The sequence below is a fragment of the Botryllus schlosseri genome, chromosome 3 (assembly GCF_051294905.1).
Source record: "Botryllus schlosseri isolate E-star chromosome 3, Bs_hap1, whole genome shotgun sequence".
NCBI classification, from domain to species: domain Eukaryota; kingdom Metazoa; phylum Chordata; class Ascidiacea; order Stolidobranchia; family Styelidae; genus Botryllus; species Botryllus schlosseri.
Window position 1 is genome coordinate 18,424,023 of NC_137238.1, and position 20,927 is coordinate 18,444,949.

General features: G+C 41.0%; 1 long non-coding RNA gene across 1 annotated transcript; it reads right to left on the reverse strand.

The window, feature by feature from the left end:
- Positions 1-7,575: 7,575 nt before the first annotated feature.
- LOC145435916 (uncharacterized) lies at positions 7,576-13,021 on the reverse strand. The gene is made up of 3 exons (XR_013914106.1): positions 12,690-13,021; positions 10,338-10,512; positions 7,576-7,996 (listed from the first exon to the last, which is right to left on the reverse strand). It is a non-coding gene; the product is annotated as an uncharacterized LOC145435916 (long non-coding RNA).
- Between the last annotated feature and the right edge of the window lie 7,906 nt (positions 13,022-20,927).

Below are 20,927 nucleotides of genomic sequence, written 5' to 3' on the forward strand. Positions count from 1 at the left end.
ATTAAAAACATCTAAAATCACGACCGAAAACGACTGACAATATCGGTTCGCAACAACAAGAGGTAGCAACATGATCGATGATCAGCGAGGGTAAACAGGGAGCGGTACGCTGCATGATTAAGCGCAACTTCTGTATGGAATTGCATTTTCAAATTGATTGTGACGTGAAATGAGTGGTGTACGTTTTCAGGCGTTTTTCCTGCTCACACCACAGACCACATGCAGCATTCAGCGAGATAGCGTGGTAGTGGTAGAATTAGGGTTGCATTTAAAACAAAAATCAATTTAAAACAAACATGTTTAAAACAAGGCTATTTGTTTAAAACATGTTTTCACTATTTTTTTCTTTGTTTTTTCGGCCATGACGTCGCGAATATTCAACTGTGACGCCATAGAGGATTGACATTGACAATTGAAAATATAGGGTAAATATAGCTCCTTTGACGAAATATCTGTACTATTGCTGTTGAACCGACTATTTTGAGGGTTCCACCCGTCCCATATCGATATGCGTCGGCTATATCGGGTGGTGTCGTGTAATTGTCCGTAGGCTCATGCAACATCAGCACCGTAACTGCTGCACCCCAAACCCCCCAATTGGAGGGGGGCCGAGCTCGAAGGGGGCCCAAAATTATTTCGTGAATTAGCATAAATCATAAGAGTATTTTTTGAAAAATTATGCAATTTTTTCAAAAATATTTCGCGCTGAGCGCGAATTCAAGTAGCCATTTATCTTTATTATTGGGTATTGGGCCCTTACCGCGCCACGACCCACCAAGACATACAATCAAGTTTTAGGCCATAGTATATAACATGCGACTGCAAGAAGTGTGCCAGAACGATCGGCAGCGAGAAAACCTTGGCCGAAAAGGTCTATGCCCTTATGCTGACCGAAGACTTCGTTATATATACAAAATACATATAGGTTTAATTGTCCATAGGCGCAGTGGCGGCTCGTCCTATAGGGCAACTGGGGCATTGCCCCACCTAAAATTCTGTTCAATAACAATTTAACCATTTATAGACGCACATCAATCAATATATACCGAGATCACAGCGACAACCGCGTTCTTCCTGTGCTCTGTGTCTATGCGAAAATCGAATTCTCTTCTGTGTTTTCGCTTTGTGAATGCCTAGCCGGGGCTTGCCCCGGTAGCGCTCATAACAAGCTTTCACTATCTATTCTCTCAAAGCCGCGCACAATAAAGAAACGTTAATTTACTCTCTCCTATTCGTAAAATGGCCGAGCAAGTGGGGCAAATATGCCTTGTCGCCCCTAAGGTGTGATGTAACAATCGTATCTATATCTGAACTCGGTTACCGTAATATGCGTTGAGTCGCCTTTTTCTGGTATAGGTCGATTTTGACGGTGTTTCGCACCATGATAATTCTTGAAACTTGGTATGATATGTCGTGCACTGCTCCTAGTTTCAGGCTTGCTACTTAAAGGGTAGTAATTTCGTTTCCGAAGTTTAGTGTGTGCTGATCTATCCTGTACATCGTACAGCAAACAGATTTTACTCAAAAGCCGGTATTGGTCTCCATTGATTTTGACGATGTTCCATACCGAGATCGGTCATGACATTTGGCACGGTAATTCTTAATGTTAGTATCAACCGCTGTAACAAGTTTTAAGTTTGTCACTGAACTATGAGGGTGGTAATTTCGTTTCCAAAGTCGAGTGAGAGCTGACTCTTCATTTATCGCTAACAGATTTACGCAAAAGCCGTTATTGGTCTCTATTGATTTTAACGATGTTCCATACCTAGATCTGTCATGAGCTTTTGCACGGTATGTCTTGATTTTAGTATCGAACGCGGTGCCTAGTCTTAAAGTTGACACTCAATGATTCAGGCAGTTATTTCGTTTTCGAGGTCGAGTATGGTAGAGATGCGCGCTGATCTGATCTACATCATTGCGGATTTCACGCAAAAGCCAGTGTCGGCCTGTGCTAATCTAGTCTGCGTTCCAACGAGATCGGGGATGATATTTCCAATGGTATATCTCGATGATCGCATGAAACAGCTAACTAAGATTCTCGGTTTGCATTCAAGTATTCACATAATTTTATGTTCGCCAATGTCCATTTCACTGTGAAATTGTGGCCTTCGAACCATTTGCTTACAATCCCCTGTCAAATGCGATAGCTATTTCATTTTCGACGTCGGCTAACAGCTGATCATACGATCAGCCTATTCCTCGATCTATTTTACTCAAGTTCGGTGTTCGTCTGTTTGTATTGATTCTGAAAGTGTACCATGCCGGAATGGGTTATGAATGAGACTGCGTATGCTACTTCTCTATGATTTCATGTAACAGTATACTAAGTTTACGACTTTCATTCATGTATTTATTGATTAATATATTTTCCAACGGCGATTTCACAGCAGACTTATAGACAGTGAGCCGTATGTGTTGAGTCACTGTCTCCAGTTTCAAGTCCAAAATGTCCTATGTTGTTCCGAGACCGAAGTTCCGAGGCTGCTGTCCTTAGTTCTTCAAATACCATTCAAATTGATGTTCTGGATTCAATATCACAGGCCCAATCTATGAGATAACAATTGCGTATGTGTCCGAACTCGTTGACCTTTCCAGTTAGGCTTACGCAATCTCTCGAGTTCTAGTCATTGGAATTAGTCCGGTCAAGTCAAGTGCGAACATGAATCGTATTGAATCTTTGCTCCGTACGTAGTTTACGCAGTTGCCTTCAGAGCGAAAATTAGAGGTCTAGAAATTGTCCAGTCCATTGATCCAATCGTACGCCGGGTGCCTCCGCTTTGGTTGCCTATTACCTGGTCACTCGTAACCACCAGCTCAGTGGTCGTAACACCAGGATCGTGTACGAAACACTTTCGGACGGGCTTAGAAAATTTAGGGCCTATCGATTTGCGTAATCTCTAACTCTACCATAAAGTCATAACGCATGCTACTAAGGATGACCTGATATTTGATTCGTGGCATAGGGACGATTCTTAGTTCACGTACATTTTGTAAAATAATCCTTTGATTAAAAAAAAAATGAATAAAACATTTCTTACCACACTTCAAGTCACGGCTCACCGGCAAACCTCTCGCGGCACCTACGTTAAAATCACTGTTGTCGGGAAATTCATGTGACCATCATAAAGTTACTTTTTTACGTTGGAAAACGCCATTGTGACGTCGTGTTGTTAAAAGTCGCTCGCAGCCCTTGCCCCACCACCCGATATTGTCACGAGCCGCCACTGCATAGGCGCCTAAACGACTGGCGCCGAATGTTCCTGTCTTTGCAATCTGAACCTCACAAGACAAATACCATCCCGCTTGGAAAAATTTTATGCCAGTGAAGAAATACCAATTTGAAATCGTGTGCGTCTCCTAGTTTAGAAGCCTACGTTTGGGCGATTCTATCTATATTTTTTGATATAGCAGACTGGAAGTCACGAAATAACATCATGTAACGAAGTCATATCAACGAGTCCGCCAGCCCGAAGATGTTTAATTATTATTTACGGGCCCTCCCGTTTTCAAGATACTTCACTCAGCTCTACCGGTAAATCTAATTAAGTGAGTAGAGAGGACAATAAATTGATAGCATAATATAGATGCAATCACCGGTCTGATTGACCGATTTTATCATAAATTATCGAAAATATTCGCGCTTCGCGCTAGCTCACAACACAGTACACATGATTTCGTGACAATCATCATCATTGGTTTATTAGCAATTTTATCAGTTCAATACACCACAAAAATGCGATACAATGAAAAGAAAGGAAGATGTCGAAGCGACTAGGAGTTGTCTATGGAATCGGGCACCCACCTTGGCCTAGTCGATGTAAAGAGGAGGCACGCACACTGAATGAAAGAAAAGAAGATAGTATAGAAAAAGGAAGCGACAAGAAATAGGGCGGCATGTCATGGGAAGCGAGATCGATAGGTCAGTTGTGGTCCGGTAATCTTGAGGATGGACTGTATTTGACTAACGCGAACAACGTGATGGGGGGGTCGTTTCATCACCCTATGGGAGCCTAAGACCCACGTTTTTTGGGGCCTGACGAGGTGATGTTTCGTTCCTGCCAATAGGTATACGCCCGAAGACCCTATGGGGGCCCAAAACCAAAGTTTTTGGGGGGCCTGATGAAGTGCTGTTACGGCCCTGGGTGTCAATGTCAGTATAGATAACTAACCTACGTAGGTTAGTTATCTATTATGTCAGCGACCTGCTCCTAATAGTGACTAGAAACTAGGGATGGTGTGATCCTCTGAAAGGTTGCGCAGGTTCGTGCGAAGCCTATATTACTGTGTACACCAGGGGTCGGCAACCTTTGGCTAGTCGCGGGCCAAATTTCGGGTGTACAACTTCTTGGCGGGCCGGAATTTTTCTTAGTACTATATTATCCTACATTGCTGCAATCTCAATCATACCAATCAGAAGACACATGTATTTACACTTCAACAACACAGAATAAATGTGACAACTGACGCAGCTTCCTTTGTGAAAGGTTTTCAACTTCTGGTAACAAGTCAGATGAAACAAGAATCAGACCCTATTCAAAAAGGACGTCCGAAATACGTGATCTTAGCTTGCTCTTCGTGAATTTCATTGTTCAAAACTATTGTTCACATGCGTACGTGCTTCAAAAAATCGATGCAATTTCGTTTGCATTGTTGGTCAAGCTGGGATAAAGGCCAGTTTCATGAACGTACTCTTTGTCAAAGTCATGCAGCGATATGCTCTTTGTATGAGATTTGTCATTCAATTCAACTGCATCGCATTTCAGGAAGGCCCATTTGAAATTATCAGGCAATGTCATTGGCGTCCACATTAAACGGAGTACTGAATAGTCAGAATTCATTTTGTAGAGAAGGAATGTTGGAAAAGCGGGTGAATATTCAGTAGTTCAATTTCGTATCCCAGTTACAAATGTAGTGTTGGTACTAGGTTTTCTCTCCTCCAGTATAGGCAGGGTTGCCATACCGTCCTTATTTCTAAGATTTGTCCTTATTTTGAAGGGCCACGTCTTAGAAAACTCAACTGTCCTTATTTCTAAGATATGTCCTTATTTTCGACTTGCGTCCTTATTTGTCACCCGCTACGGAACTTCGATTGTTTTGATCTGGAATCTGCGTTGCATAATATTCTAAAATTATGCTTTTTCGTCGAGATTTTATAACATCATAAATGAAAGGAACTCTCGTGATGTACACAGTACACACCGCAAGACTTCTAAGTGGTGAGGTAGCTAAGGCAGTGAGTGGTGGTATAGCAGTTTCGTCTGTACCAAGCTACCGCAGCGGACATCATTTTAGCAGTTAACAACAGTACCAGGTCCCTGCTGTTTGGTCTACAATAGAGTAAGGCTAAGCAGTGGGGAAGGCAGCATTTATTGCGTACTGAAAAAAGGCGCAGTGCAGTCGACACATTGGTTAAAAATTAGTAAACCTATAAATCATTAATTAACGTTTTTTTGGGGAGAGGGGCTGACGAAGTGCTGTTTCGGCCCTGAGTAAAAGTAAACCTAGATCTGAGCTTTCGTGGGATCCATGAAGCACTTTTAAAAACAAGAAGTTGCCGGAGCAGATTGTTTCTGGTGATAAGTATGGAATGTGATATGGCACGGCTCGTATAAATATCAAGTATGTACAAAAACGTCTTTTCATGCTAATGTAATTTTTCGACTGTCGTTATTTATGGGTCCCTGTCGATGGCAACCCTGAAGGAAAGTGAGCATAATTTTCTTTGTACTGTTGACATTTCCAGAGTCACAGATTTGTTTTGAATGTGCCTCAACATCTCATGTATTTAGTAGTTTTCCCCCTCAAGTTGCAAGTTCAATTTGTTCAGATGTGACGTTAAATGTACCAGGAAAGCAAGATGAGATACCCATTTTCGATTACAAGATTATGAGTCGGCGATATTTGTGTTTTCGAGGAAAGTGACTATTTCATTTCTCAGTTCGTACACTCGTGTAAGCATAGCTGCTCGACTGCGCGAACATTACAGATATACGCCTACATGACATCGCCATATTGAATCTCTGCTTGTAGTAATATCTGGCGTAACTGATTCAGTTAATGAGACAAAAATCATATTAACAGTTTTCATCATTGTGGCCAAAACAGTATTCAGGTTTGTTGTCTTGGCACACAATGCCTTCAGGAAAATTAAACTATAGATAGGCTAACTAACATACGGAGGCTAGCTATCTATAATTGAACAGTTTGAGATTCCGTCATTGCGTCTGAGATGTTCCAAGCGTTTTTGAAGCAAAGGAAGGACACCTTTATTGTCACACCCCATTAGAGTGGTAAACCCTTCAAAAAAGTATGGAACACCTTCGGTTACGAGATACACACCCGATTGATAAGCACTGATCCAGTCTAGTCTATCTCCATCTCCTACTTCAACTACCTTCATTTTATGGCGTTATAGACTAATACGATGTAGGCTACTATTATATCGTAGCAATGCCGCATTTTTTCATGCAGTGTTGCACTGCAGATTGAAACTCATTATGATATACGGCGGGCCGTATTCTTGTGATAACTAATTATTATGTCGCGGGCCGGACGAGTTCGCTTGGCCGGCCGGATCCGGCCCGCGGGACGTAGGTTTGCCGACCCTTGGTGTACACTATGCCAAGTTACGATTCGGGCCCCATAATGCCACAATGTTGAAGTACATATTGACGTTCGAAACGTCGCTATATGCATCAACTGAGGCAATCAAATGATATAATACCCCATGAAATCAATATCTCCCGTCGCTTTGCCAACAGTTTTGACGACGACTTGCAAGGGAATATAAGCTATGCGACAATGTATTCGGCGTCTGAGTATTGCTACGTGTAAAACGGGAGCAGAGTGTAAAACGGGTTTCTATACTTCGTACCCATATTACCCTTTTAATAAGTTATACAGCAGTAGCCAACACTCCAATCGCATGGATTTGGTTTTTATGATACAATAAACATACGAGGTCGAGATTGACCCCGTACGCCCGCTAGATTTTTTATGCATCAGACAACGATATCAATTTCATTGGTTGGCTGAATAAGCATCATTCGCTGACTACCTACCAGTGATGAGCTTTTCGAGACTCCGAATCCCTCCGACAATTTTAGTATCTGAGGCAACCCAGCAAACACTCGATGTCCAGTTGACTTCCGGTGGAATTGCCGGCAGGACGTCCGGTAACTTACGGCCGTCACCTCCCTGGAGTGGGTTTGTCGACAACTAGAGACGTCCTGTCTGCCCTCTGAGTACGTCCGCAATGACGTGTTGTGGACATGAAGCGACCCCTCATGGACGCGGCTGACCTAGCCTGGACGTCACGTGGTTCCCTATGGACGCGCCTGACGTACTGTGGACGTGACGCCACTCCCTATGGACGCCAGTTCACGTACTGTGGACGCGACGCCACTCCCTATGGACGCCAGTCCACGTACTGTGGACGTGACGCCACTCCCTATGGACGCCAGTTCACGTACTGTGGACGTGACGCCACTCCCTATGGACGCCATACTCCATGATTTCCATGATGACCTCCTCCACTTCGATACCTGCTCCAACTACATGAAATCCAACTTCATATAAGCTCACAAACTGTTCATGTTGGATTACTGGAAAATTGCAAATTACAAGTACAACATAATGAACTATTATTATTTAACAAAGTATATAAAGATTAAGTGAAAATTCGATCACAAAATTACAAATATATGAAATAAATGTGTCACATGAATTTTGGTAACTGCAGCTAGTTCTAACATGACAAACATTCCAATTGAGGTGCATATGAGAAATTTGAAAGAAACGTGTCACAGTGATTTGACAAAGGACAACTGAAAAGACAATTAAAAACAGACCTAAGCAATCATAAGTAGAAACTACCATTGCAAGACGTAAAATGATGCATCGGTTGCACCGCATAATGTTAAGAGCGCGAGCGCGTATTCGTCTTTGGCAATAAACTTGGTTGCAACAACAGGTTTCTTCTCAGTCCTTGTTTCGCCTGAAGCACATAAAACAATGTCAGCAAATAGTTTGTAGATCCACTCTTCATAGCGCATGAAATATGTGTCAGACTCCATTATATATTTCCACTTGCATTAATTGTGATTTGTCTTGTAAATCGCTACTTCTATTTGTACTCGAGTGCGGATAGCTTCTGAACTAGCGATACGGAGTATGCAACACGCCAATCAAATTAACTTGTAGCAACACCTAGGGTTGTAATTGTAATAACTCGACTCGAGTTGCGCTTTTCTGATGACTCGAGTCATTTTCTCAAAATTCAGAAATGACTCGACTCGATTCAATCTATGCAATGACTATGGTCATATGACTCGACACTCAGACCGATATTACATTGTAATTTCGAAAAACAGTAAAGTAACCACACTATTGGTTTTTCGTCTAATGGTAGCGGTACTTAAAATGCGACCAAAAACCGTTGAAGGTGAAGAAAATTTGTAGCCTATATTATAAATGCGAACCGTTGATATCACCGAACGAAGTTATAAAAAGTGGATTAAACAAGAATTTAACAGGAAACTGAGCAGTCAACGCAATGACTTGGACTCGAGTCATAACACCATGACTCGGACTCGACCTATACTCGCTGACTTGGACTTGACTCGGTGGTGAATTGAAAATGACTCGACTTGACTCGAGTCAAAACTATATAGGTGAGATTGACTTGTGATTTGGTTACAACCCTGGAAACATCTAAAGGACATACTCGAGTATTTTTCAGAAATTATGCTTTCACATAAAGTAGTTGTGACAAGCCTTGTAAATCACTGCTTGTACCAGAGTGGAAATACATGGCGTGACTACCACTTCTACTCCATTGATGACACTACAAATACTTCTACTTGAGTGCTGAAAACAACTACTTTTTTGACCATCTCTGTTCAGAAGCATGCACCTACGACTACATGCCATAAGTCTCGACATTTCGACTTCGTCCACTTTTTGAAACTACCCACCCCGGTAGCCTACTTTTCCGAACTTCACTTTCTACTTACACTTGAAAGGTAGTTTGATGTCTTGTAAATCGCTATTGATACTTCAGTACTAACGACGACTACTCTGACCATCTTTGTTTGGAAGTAACCACCTACAATAACTAGGGCTGGCCGCAATGATTCTAGTACTTGAATCTGAATTGAGTATTAATTCCAACGATTCGAGTCGAGTAAGTGAAAAAAGATCTAAGTTTCGAGTACAAATATAGAATCGAAATTCTAATTGTCGGTAAAGTATTATATATTTTCAGTACTCGAAACTATATAATACTTTACGGGGAATTAGAATTTCGATTCTATATACCACTGTGAGGCCTTGAAACCTCGATTGGTCGAATCGCAGAATACCAAACATGTAGGACATATATAGCTACGCATGTTCGTGTAAATGACACATGTATTGTCATGAAGTGCAATGAGCTAGGTATGATTGAAAATTTACCAAACAATCTTCGATTTGATGTAGAATTGGTAATTTCGTCTTTGAAGTTGCATACAACTTGTCATCATTCACAATGTTGTGACATCATAATGAGTGATACTCGAATCGAAGATAAATACTCGATTCAGCATCGAATCACCCGGGTACTCGATTTTGTCCAGCCCTAACAACAACGTGCTAAAAGTATGTAATGCCACCAATATAGTTTTTGAAACTTCTTAAGTACATACTTGTGTAGGCCTACTTTTCAGAACTTTCCTGCTTCTTTTTGAAGTGATTTTTACAAGCCTTGTGAATCGCTAATTAGCCTATACTGGAGTACAAGTTGACAGCGTTGCTACTACTTCTACTCAAGTGCAAACAATGATTACTTTGATCACCCCACCAACTATTCAGTATGCAACGGTCTGTGGACATACAAGCATGCGACATTATAGGATGCGACACATGAGCATGTGAGTTAAATTACGGGTTACGGTTGAATTTAGGCTTGGGTTAGGGTAAGGCTTGGGATCAGGATATATATAGTGGTTAATTTCAGTGTTAGGTTTCGGCTTATGGTTAGTTTTGGGGTAATAAAATCACTTATTGAAGTGACGCATGATAAGGTGTTCCATGCTCGACTGTCGTTTTTATTGTGTCGCATGTTCATATGTCGGGCAATCGTATGCAACACATCGACCAAATCTACTTTTTGAAAGTAATTACTTGAGCATATTTCAGAACTTAATTTTCTACTTCTATTTCAAATAGATTTGACACACCCTGTAACTTGTTACATCTACGTGTGTATAAATTCATGCCGTGACTTCCACTTCAGTACAAAAGATGATTACTTTGCCTATATCTGGTTTCCAAATAGTGTATTCAACGTTTTATACCTTCAATTGCTTTTTGACTTTTTCCCGAGCATGATGCAGCACCGATTTTGTAGTGTAAAAGCAACGCTTGTTCTAGGTGGCAGTAGTTCTTCCAAACGATGTCGGCCCCAGTCTACAAGGCATTCTTCGTACAGCCTGCTTGACGTTGTTGCCATTAATTGAAGACATTGTCGATCTAGAAAATTTAAATAATTAGAATAGGTGTAGTGAAGGCATTTGTCAAGAACTCAAGCCAGTTATCTATAACATCCTGTTAAAAAACAAAAACAATGGTGTACAAGCTTGGCTATTCGCACATTCTACTCACTAATCAGTAGGGCTGGGCACATGAGTACTCGAATCTAAATCGAGTATTAATTCGATTACCAGTGAAACTCGGGTCATGGTGAATTCGGCCCATTGAACTCGGCCTTCGGTGAGCTCGGCCTTCAGAGGTGAACTCAGCCTAAACCTAAGCCCTTCCCATCCTAATCTTGGGATACACCGAATTCACCATGTGCGATCTGATCCTGACGTTCTGCACTCTTTGTCAACATTATACAGCTCCGTATGTCTAATACAGGGGTGGGCAAACTACGTACCGCGGGCCGCATGCGGCCCGCAACACCGTTTTGTGCGGCCCGCGAGAGTCAAGAAACTTATTAAAATATGGATAAAATGCGTACTAAAAATCGAATTACTGCAGGGCTTCATTAAACTTTTTCTTAATATCTTTCACCATGATAATTCTAAGGCAGCCTAAATACTTCCTATATTTTTTTCATGTTTAATTTCTGGCGCGATAGCACGACCTCAATGCCCATGCATTTTGAAAGGTTTCAACTGCTAAACATCACAGAAATCCTAAACGGGATTGACATAATTCGGACGAGTGTGGTTTCAGATTGGCCTCTCCAGCAAAGTTTATTAATTTTAGTGCTGTGCTTGTAAAAAACTATTCGCGCGCGTATTAGGTGGATTCGTTCTCTGTATGCGTAGAAGTATGCTAATTATATTTTATCTACACAGTAGAAGCGTGTTTGATGCTAACATATGGTTATGATGCTGTCAGCATTGTGTGTCCAGGAACTGAACCAAGAGTGGAATTAGCAAATCTACCAACAGATCGCTGCTAACAGATTTAAATCGCAATCCTGTTCTAAGAACTGGGACAACCGACTTTTATCCCCATATAGTTTTAACTAGTTGTTTATTGCGGTCGAAAATCTCGCCACTGTTTCTGACGCGTGTACGATATAATCAGGGCAACGTTTGGTTTGTTTTAAATAAGCATAAATATATATAATCTTTATGTCTTCACTATATAATCAAATACCAATATAGCGTTTTGGTTTATCATCCCAATTTTATATAGTGCGGCCCGCGAATGGATTCAGATGTTGAATGCGGCCCTCGAGCTCAAAAGTTTGCCCACCCCTGGTCTAATATAACATTTTATACATCCGACATACGATACCGCTCCCTGTGGGAATAACATTCACACGACATATCCACCACCACCAATTCGCCATTGCCTTCAATTATTAATACAATTCACGACATTTATAATAATTTGTATTGACAAAGTCACCATGGGCCGAGTTCACTGGTCACCATTAATTCTATTGATTCGAGCCAAGTAGATGACTTTTTCAGGTAGGCCCTCTGAAATTATACGCTATTTGCCACCAAGAGTACCGTTATCAAATAAAATTATATTTTTGATACTATTTTCCAATGCATAAGTAGCATACAAAATACGTAGTACAAAGCTATTCACTTTAGTTGAAATGAAACATCTGTGAAGTCATGATTAACCCACAGCATAGTCACAAAGTGCAATGAAATAGGTATCGGTCGAAAATACACCAAAATATCTGTAATTTAGTGTGATGTAAAACTTCAATGGCATCATTGTATGTTCTTAGTGGAAACATAAAAGATACGTTTTCAACTTTCCAAAATACTCATACTGTTAGGCTATGATTATAGCATCATCATGAGTGATTATCGAATACTTGACACTTAACACCAGATTCAGAATCAATCACTCAGGTGCTCGATTTTGCCAAGCCCTACTAATCAGAACAGAAGTAATGCGGCCAACCTGAGATATCTATGGAAATCATGCATACCAGATTAGCGTCACTGTGAATTATGGCACACTTGGATTCAACGAAACATCGAGTCGTAGAGTTACAATATCAAAATATCATGCAGCAATTTTGAGCACCACTGGCGAAATCCTGATCGGGAGCCCCCGTCACAGAGTCTATTTGCGCATCATTTATGACACTTTTTTCAGGCTAATTAAATCACTGATTAATGAACATGAACAATAATAATTCCTCGTAGCTCATCACTCCAACTTACATGATTCAACTTCTTAATCCATGGACAATCCACGACTGCAATGCGTTGCTCCGAAGTTGAAAAGTACTATATAACATTGCCTGTTCAATATTTAGACTCCTGCTAAAAATGAAGCAATGTTGTATACGCAGACCCAGGTATGCCCCTGCCTCAACCGTATGAAGAACCCATTGATAATAAGGGTCTATAGTGTGCTTTCTCATTCACGACAACATGACTCAGCAATCAGTTTTCCCTAGGGCCCATCTACTTTGTGAATGTCGCTGTAATGTAGGCAATGTTATTGCCGTGCAATATATTTTGTGAATGTCGGCACAATGTTGCCGTGCAATATACTTATTGGAAGGTAATGGACGAAATATCTAAAGATCAATGTCAACTCAACGTCCGAGAAGAAGTGAAAATTCAAATGGAATAATTATCTACTTTCACCCATTTTACACTTTCATATTAATACGTGACGAGGAACGTGCAACATATCCAATGAGCTAACTGCGACTATAATTTTTGCGACTACTATTTCTTACCAGGGATTTCAAGATATCATATAGATAAGCTATATGTAAATTATAAGTTATCGTTATATTGCAAGTTACAAGTAAGCATTTTAAGTATGTTGCACGGCGACATTGCGACAACCCGTCTTCCCCATGAACATGTTAAAATTGATGTAGTTTATAATTGGTTTAGCGTTGGGGTATCATTAAATTAGGCTGAGGTTAAAGTTGGGTTAACTATAATGATTGCTCCTAGAATACTCTAACATTAAACTAATATTAAAGCCATACATTTTATTTTGACATGTTTACCGAAAGCCTCGATTAGTATCAATGGTTAATGTTGTTGTGGACACAACACAAAATCACAACAAATGCGATAATAAATATGCCTACTATATAGTTTTCAGCCACAAATTCAGCGATCTCACATTCCGTAAAGGAACATCCTATAATACACTTTCAAATTATAAACCTAGGCTATAATACATTCATCGATGCTGCATCTGGTTTGCTGGATGGATCGTGCAGTCTTTGGAAATTCTTTTCATATATATCATATATACACATCAAGCAGTAAGTTATTTATTACAACATGAAACCCACTGTGCAGCAAATTGAACTTCAATGATTGCATATTAAATATTATCATCATCATACTCATCCTACAAGTACTGCATAAGTTTACGATTAGCAGCGGGTCGATTAGTTTCGTTCGTACATGATAAACCGCGGCGCAGACGTGCCACTATAATCATAGTGAAATTCATTACGGTATATCGCAGTTAATGATGATCGAGGCTGTTGCTGTTTAATAAATATAGCACTCAATTACTAAGCTTCCGTGCTCTCTGCTTTTCCAGTACTCATGACAGCGACAATATCAATAATAATCAATTGCACGCACAATCGATCCACGCCGTTAAGTATCTTACTCTAACCTAAACCATTCCTGTGATAAATCCGTCACTCCGCCATGACTACAAAACCTGCTCTGGCAAATTCAAATTGAATCACGTGCCCATGCTCTGCTCGCCAGACAGAAGAACGCAGTATTTTGGTTTTATGGTTGAATGAATTTCAAGCAACAGGCGTGCTCGGCTCGACACTCGAGACTTGACCAGTATCGTAAGGCGCCATATGCATTATCGCTGGCCTCTTGCGCAGTGCGGCCGTAATTATCCATAATAGCTGGGCAGACTGAGTAGTTCCGTGATTGGAATAGTCACCATACCATTATTACGGTTGTCAAGTTTTCATGTCGGAAGATTTCACATGCATTGGGTATACGGTATATTTGAAATAACATATTTTGCCCTGATGTGGACATTTCGATCCAGTAATGTCCCAATAAAATAGCTGTTATGCCTCTATCGTACATTATATCTCTAACAATGTGCGATCATCGATAGCCGGGCTTCTGAAGTTCCGCGCGATATAAAGTCATCGCCATATCATCAATCAACATTCTCGCATTCACTCCGATAGATTACAAATAGTGAATGTATCATGAGCGTATTCAGAAAACTTATTTTGCATTGATTGCACATTGCACACTTGAATTCATAGAAACGATTTCCACGTAGGGACATCCTGACGTACTCCTGTGTAGGTGGCATCCAGGCATCGCACCATTATGACATCCACTGGAATGGTAATTGGTGACTAGCATAGGAGCATTCTAAAATTCACTCCCTCTGGTAGTCACCTGGAGTTACATAAATTGACGTCCAATGTTGGGCATGCTGAGCAAGTCCTCCGTAACTAAGTGTGGGAGGTGGGACGAGTGGGAACAATTGTGGACATACCAGTAACTCCATGGGATATCGGGTGTTTGCTGGGAATCTCCCTTCGACTCCGAAGAACTCAGTCCCAGACTCCGAGATAATCTGAAGAATCTCGTCCAGTCTCGCCAGTCTGCCTTGCTAGATCACTAGGTTAAGATAGCTCTTGGCCAATCATACCATTTTAACCAGTTATACATCACTAGAGTGGCAAGCAAGGTATACTTGGTAATGTGTTTTACTAAATAGAAGTGAACATATGGTTGACCTTATAGTATTGTCTACTCTCCACTCGAGTACATTGCAGTGCAGTGCAGATGGCTGATTTTAATGCACTTGGCAATCATTTTTTGCATGTTACCCGTCATATAACAACTTTACAATGGTGTCAACTGTCTATGTTTTGGTTTGTAATCAATAGTGTCTTCTGGTCAGAGCTATCCATAGATATCGGCAGGGTTGTAATGAATCGAGTCATGACTCGACTCGAGTCACGATTTTATGATGACTCGACTTGACTCGAGTCATTTTCTCGAAATACGGAAATGACTCGACTCGACTCGAGTCAATCTGTGTATTGACTCGGCTTGGACTCGAGTCATTGAGCATGACTCGCACCAAGTCATATGTCTCGAGACTCAGACGACCATGACCGACATTTCATTATTAATTCGAAGAATAGTAAAGTAAGCACACTATTGGGATTTCGTCTATTGGTACTTGTACTTGAAAATGCGACCAGAAACTTCTAAAATGAGGAAAATTACAATATTATAAATGCGAACCATTCGATATCACCAAACAGAGTTATAAAAAGTGGATTTAGGAAGACTTCAACTGGAAACTGGTCAGTCAACACAATCACTTGGACTCGACTCGAGTCATATCATTCTCCGCTCCTAGTGTCAGAAAATCGGCAAAACTCCGCTCCGAATACACTCCAACTCCGCTCCGATGCTCATCACTGCTAGCTATCTACCTACCTACATGTAATTTATTTCGCTCATGATGTTGTGTGATTGCGGGTCAAGCTCACAGTAGAAAAAAGTCACTAAGTATTCACATACGGAAAGCTGGATATTTCAAGCAGACTTTTGCAACAAAGCAAGTAAAATGTTTGAGATTGTCAAGGTAGATGCTCGTTTAGCCTATAAACATACTCGACCTCGACAAGTGCTATCTTGAAGGACTAAAAATCTCAGCATTTGTCAGAAATGTGCGCGATAATGTACGCGTTTTTCAATCCACTCAGAATCGCTTCTCGAGCCGTATGAAATCAGCATCTCGCGGGCCGGATGCTGCCCGCGGGATGTATGTTTGACATTTCAGGTTTACGGTTACCAGTGCACTGCTCATTAATTTTATTGCGTGCTGTTCAATTCTGAGGGTCTTAACTTTCACCAATAGCAAGTCGTTACAAAATAAAGTCTTACCAAACGCCCTAACATTTCCACACACCAAAAATAGAATATCACTTGATAGATTCGGCAAGTTGTGACAGTACGGAATATGTATCAAATATGGTATGGAAGAATGTTGCTATGGTATTAAAAATTGTTAAGTATGGTATGGAACGATTAGGGCGTGTATGGAGTATGGAAAATTTCCATACCATTCCATGCCCTGCTAGTCAATACCAGTCAGTCCTCAAGATTATCGGATCACAATCTGACATATCGACCTCACCCATCGACACACGCATCATTCATTTTCTTAGCTTCTTTTATTTATGTTATCCTTTCGTAAATCCAGTTGTGCATGCCTCTCATTTACATGCTGTAGGCCAGGTAGTGCGGGCAATATACGGTCGGCGACGAAATTTTGAGCGGCCCGCTGATATTCTACCCTGAAAGTGAAATTGTAATGTAAAAGTATTAACAAAGTATTGATGCGTCACAGAATGAATCCAAGTGTACCAACCTGAGAAAGTTAGTCATGACATTACTTGTTCTGTTCGGGTCTACATACATTTGCTAGCAAACTTTTTCGATCATGAACATTAACAAAAGACAAGGCTATACGTTCCAATATAGCTGATGTTCACGTGCACGCGGACATAGTCTTTATTAAGGGTTTTTAGGTTCTACATACGACATGCAGCCAGAGTTCAAAGAACCTGTTGACAACTTTGATCGACCACAGATGTCTGATTGACTTCAACAGCTATTGAAGTACATTAGGTTAATAAATTCATCAAATACTGTTTTTCGTCTCTGTGCTTTAAACCAAAAGTTAACAATAAATACAATATATTCCTTATATAGGTGGATAAATGGGGCAATAATATATCGATTCAATTTCCCATTTCAAGCCCGCCGACCGGAGAAGTTGCCCGCCCCTGTTGTAGGCCAAGGTGGGTGTCTGATTATTAGACTACTCCAGGGGTGTCAAACTCAAATTGCATCGGGGGCCGGATTCAAACCTTCAAATCGCTCGCGGGCCGCACCAGTCAACTGATTCCAGAATGTTACCTCTAATATATTATCGAGAACTGCACGAACTTGCAATTTCATAAGCCGTTTTTCTTTATAGTGGCGAAGATTCATCCTGTAATTCCGAAAGCAGCCAATACCGATCAACTGCTGCTAAAAGCGTAGTAACTCATAACTATCGACCTAATCTACCTATTAAACTATTTAGACCTAGCCTACTTGAGTAATTTTCAGAACTTCATTTTTCTCTTCACTTGAATCAGTTTTGATATGTCATGACATGCAAAAATTAGGAAATGTTGCTTTCAAACGCGTCAATTGACAACACTATGATTGAGAACGCTGCATGTTTGTTTGTGGTATTCATGGCGTTTGTCGACTACTGTGGTCATGGTCATTTACATCAGACCTTCATTATTCGTTTTTATTCCGTAACTGCCGACTTGTAGCACGGCCCACTTCCAGGCATTTTGTAAGACACCGAGTACACGGATGCGATGGCGAGGAGCAAAACCTCCAACACTTTGGTAGGAAATCTAGAGTCGATCTTGGTCGGACTCGCACCAGCAAACCATTCGTGTTGCAGCTGTGAATTATACCAGTACGCTATCTCGCCACATAATTGGCTGCAACCCTGTAACAGCGGTACAAGCGAGCCTATGCGAAATCTGAACATAGGGCAGTGTTGTGACGACTCGAGACAACTTGACTCGGAGTAAACTTGCTCAAATTACTTGACTTGACCCGCCGTTTCAAAAATGTGGATTGACCCGTGACTTGAAGCAAAATTTTCGAGTCAATTTCAAGGCATTGGTAATCGGTGCTGGCGAAGTCACTGTACTTGTACGTAGGCCTACTCTACATGTTTTCAACACGCTGATATGACCTCTGCGAGCAACCAGTCATTCAACGATTGCGCACATGCGCAATGCGCAGCTTGAGTTTGAGCCTCCGTAGGGGCATTTTACAAATAAATTGACCGCACACGAAGTTAGCTTACGTTGTCGTAGACTAGTATAGAAATCCATAGCAGTGTAATAGGCTACTCTACCACATAGATGGACTGTATCCTATCAATTTGCTTCAACTTTCCGAGGTTTCATATTCTATCATCTATTTGGCTCACACCCCGTTGAAGGTTTACATTCAGAACTAGAAGCGGCTCAATCTGAATTCGCTTCGCTTCGGCTAGTGGCCTGCGCAATAGTTCGTCAATCGAATGTGGCCCTTTGGCTGAAAAGGTTGGCCAGCCCTGGTGTAACGCGACGCAATCTCCCGCTGAGAAGATCGCCAAATTAGGTCATTGATTGCCGCGAACTCGGCTATCGTTGCTGGCCTGATTTTTCGAATCTTCAACAAGCCAATAGTTCCGCTGGCAGAATCACATCTGCAATAGACTCTGTGGACATTATACCATCACTGGCCTACATAATCGCATCTGCATTGGCTTGGTGCTCACGATATTATCGCTGGCCTGCACAATCGCATCTGCAATAGGCATGAAACGAACGATATCATCGCTGGCGTAGCCATAGTCTCGGGCCTGGCATGCGTTGGCTCCTATCTCTTGGTGGCTTGGAGACGCCGCTGAGATTATTATGATCAGCGATTGTGATTGATGAGTGACATTGCGAAACTGAATGACATCGAATGTTAATTCCGGAAACATGTTCGTGCGTGCAAGCGTAATTGATTTCCGCTGATACTAAATTCGAAAAAAATCTAAACCACCTCGTTTTATTTAAAATACCCCTTATTTTTCGGCTGGCTAAGGGCCTGATAATGTGAATTTCTCATGGAGGAATGAGAGTGAGCCAACATGTCGGCGTCAATTCCGGTATCAGCTACTCGTCCTTTCAACACTGGCGTAGCAGCATATGCTGCCGCCCCTGGCTCTCGCTTAAAATGCCGCCCCCCTATAAGTAGACCGCAGCAAATTTCGACATATATTCATGTTCAAGCAGTCTTTTCAATTAAAATTATTACAAATAATATGCCGCGCCTCAGCCTCACCCTCACCGTCTCAACGGTAATAAGGCCAAAAATAATAGATCAGTGTTGGGATGACTCGAGTCAACTTTTTCGAATGACTTGACTTGACTCGAGTCACTTTGCAAAAATGACTTGAGTTGACTTGACTCGGCGCTTCAAAAATGTGGATTGACTCGTGACTCGGAGCAAAATTTACGAGTCAATTTCAAGTCATCAAGTAATATATATATCTATATATATATCGACTTTTCAATTAGATAAAATAAAATGAAAAGGGCAAAAGAAAACAGGAAACAAAAAAACATCGAGATAATCAGTTTTAGGCTCGTATTAAGCGTCTATCCAACGTAGGCGGTCGTGGGCGTCTTCAAGCGACAGCCCGCGTTGCGCTAGGTCAGTCTCCATTGTCGAGCGCCATGTTTTCCGATTCCATCAAGTAAACGGTGTCGACTAAATCAATGTATTTTGTGCATGTTCGCATTATTCACGATACGCTTGTGAGAGCGACCAGTCATTCACTGGTTGTACGTTTCACTGATCCTACATTGCTACATCACAAATACACTGACCGCAAACAAAATGATCAAACTTTGCGTTGTCGTAATAGCAGTAATTTAATAGCAACGTATCGCTATTTATTGGACGGCTCTGTCCTTACATTATACGGTGCTCACCTTTACCAACCCTCTTGTATGATTTAAATCGAACAAACATATTCTATGCATTTATATCCTCACGGATGTGTAGGCTATAGATGGCTAGTGTATTTTACGATATCAATTTCTTTCATCTTCTCGAGGCTTCGTATTCGATCCTCTATTTTGGCTGATAATAAGATAATGTAGCATGTAGCTCAGAGTTGTCAAACTCAACTGACGTCGATGGTCAAATTCAAATATTCAGATCACTCGCGGGCCGCATCAGCCGAATGATTCCAAAATATTACTAACTCTTAACTCAATATATGCACTTTTTCGCATTCTCGGAATTGGGTGTCAATGTCAGCGATTTTCTCCTGACGATGACTACAATCACAACTCCGCTGTCGGGTGGTTATAATGTGGCCTATGAACATGAACAATTGAACATACTCGAAATTTGCTATCTTGAAGGAATATTTAAATGTGTTGGATAAAATTACGCAATTTTCAACATATACTCATAATTTCTTCGCGGGCCGAATGAAATCATTTGGCGGGTCGTATGTTTGACACCCCTGATGTAGCTATACAGTTACTGAAATATTTTATTAGCAGTTCTACGTGTGCGTGAGCGATACAACGCATTTTTGCATGTATATTTAACTTTATATTCGTTATTTGATTCAAGATAAATGACCAATTGATCTCTTTAACACAGCTATAATAAAATATAATGAATTTGAATGATCATTCATACTTCGATTTGAGTGACTTGACTCGAGTCACCTCCAAAAAACGAGTGACTTGACTTGACTCGAGTCACCTTTGAAAATCGATTGACTTGACTTGACTCGAGTCAAAATATGCAATGACTCGTGACTCGAAAGTAGTG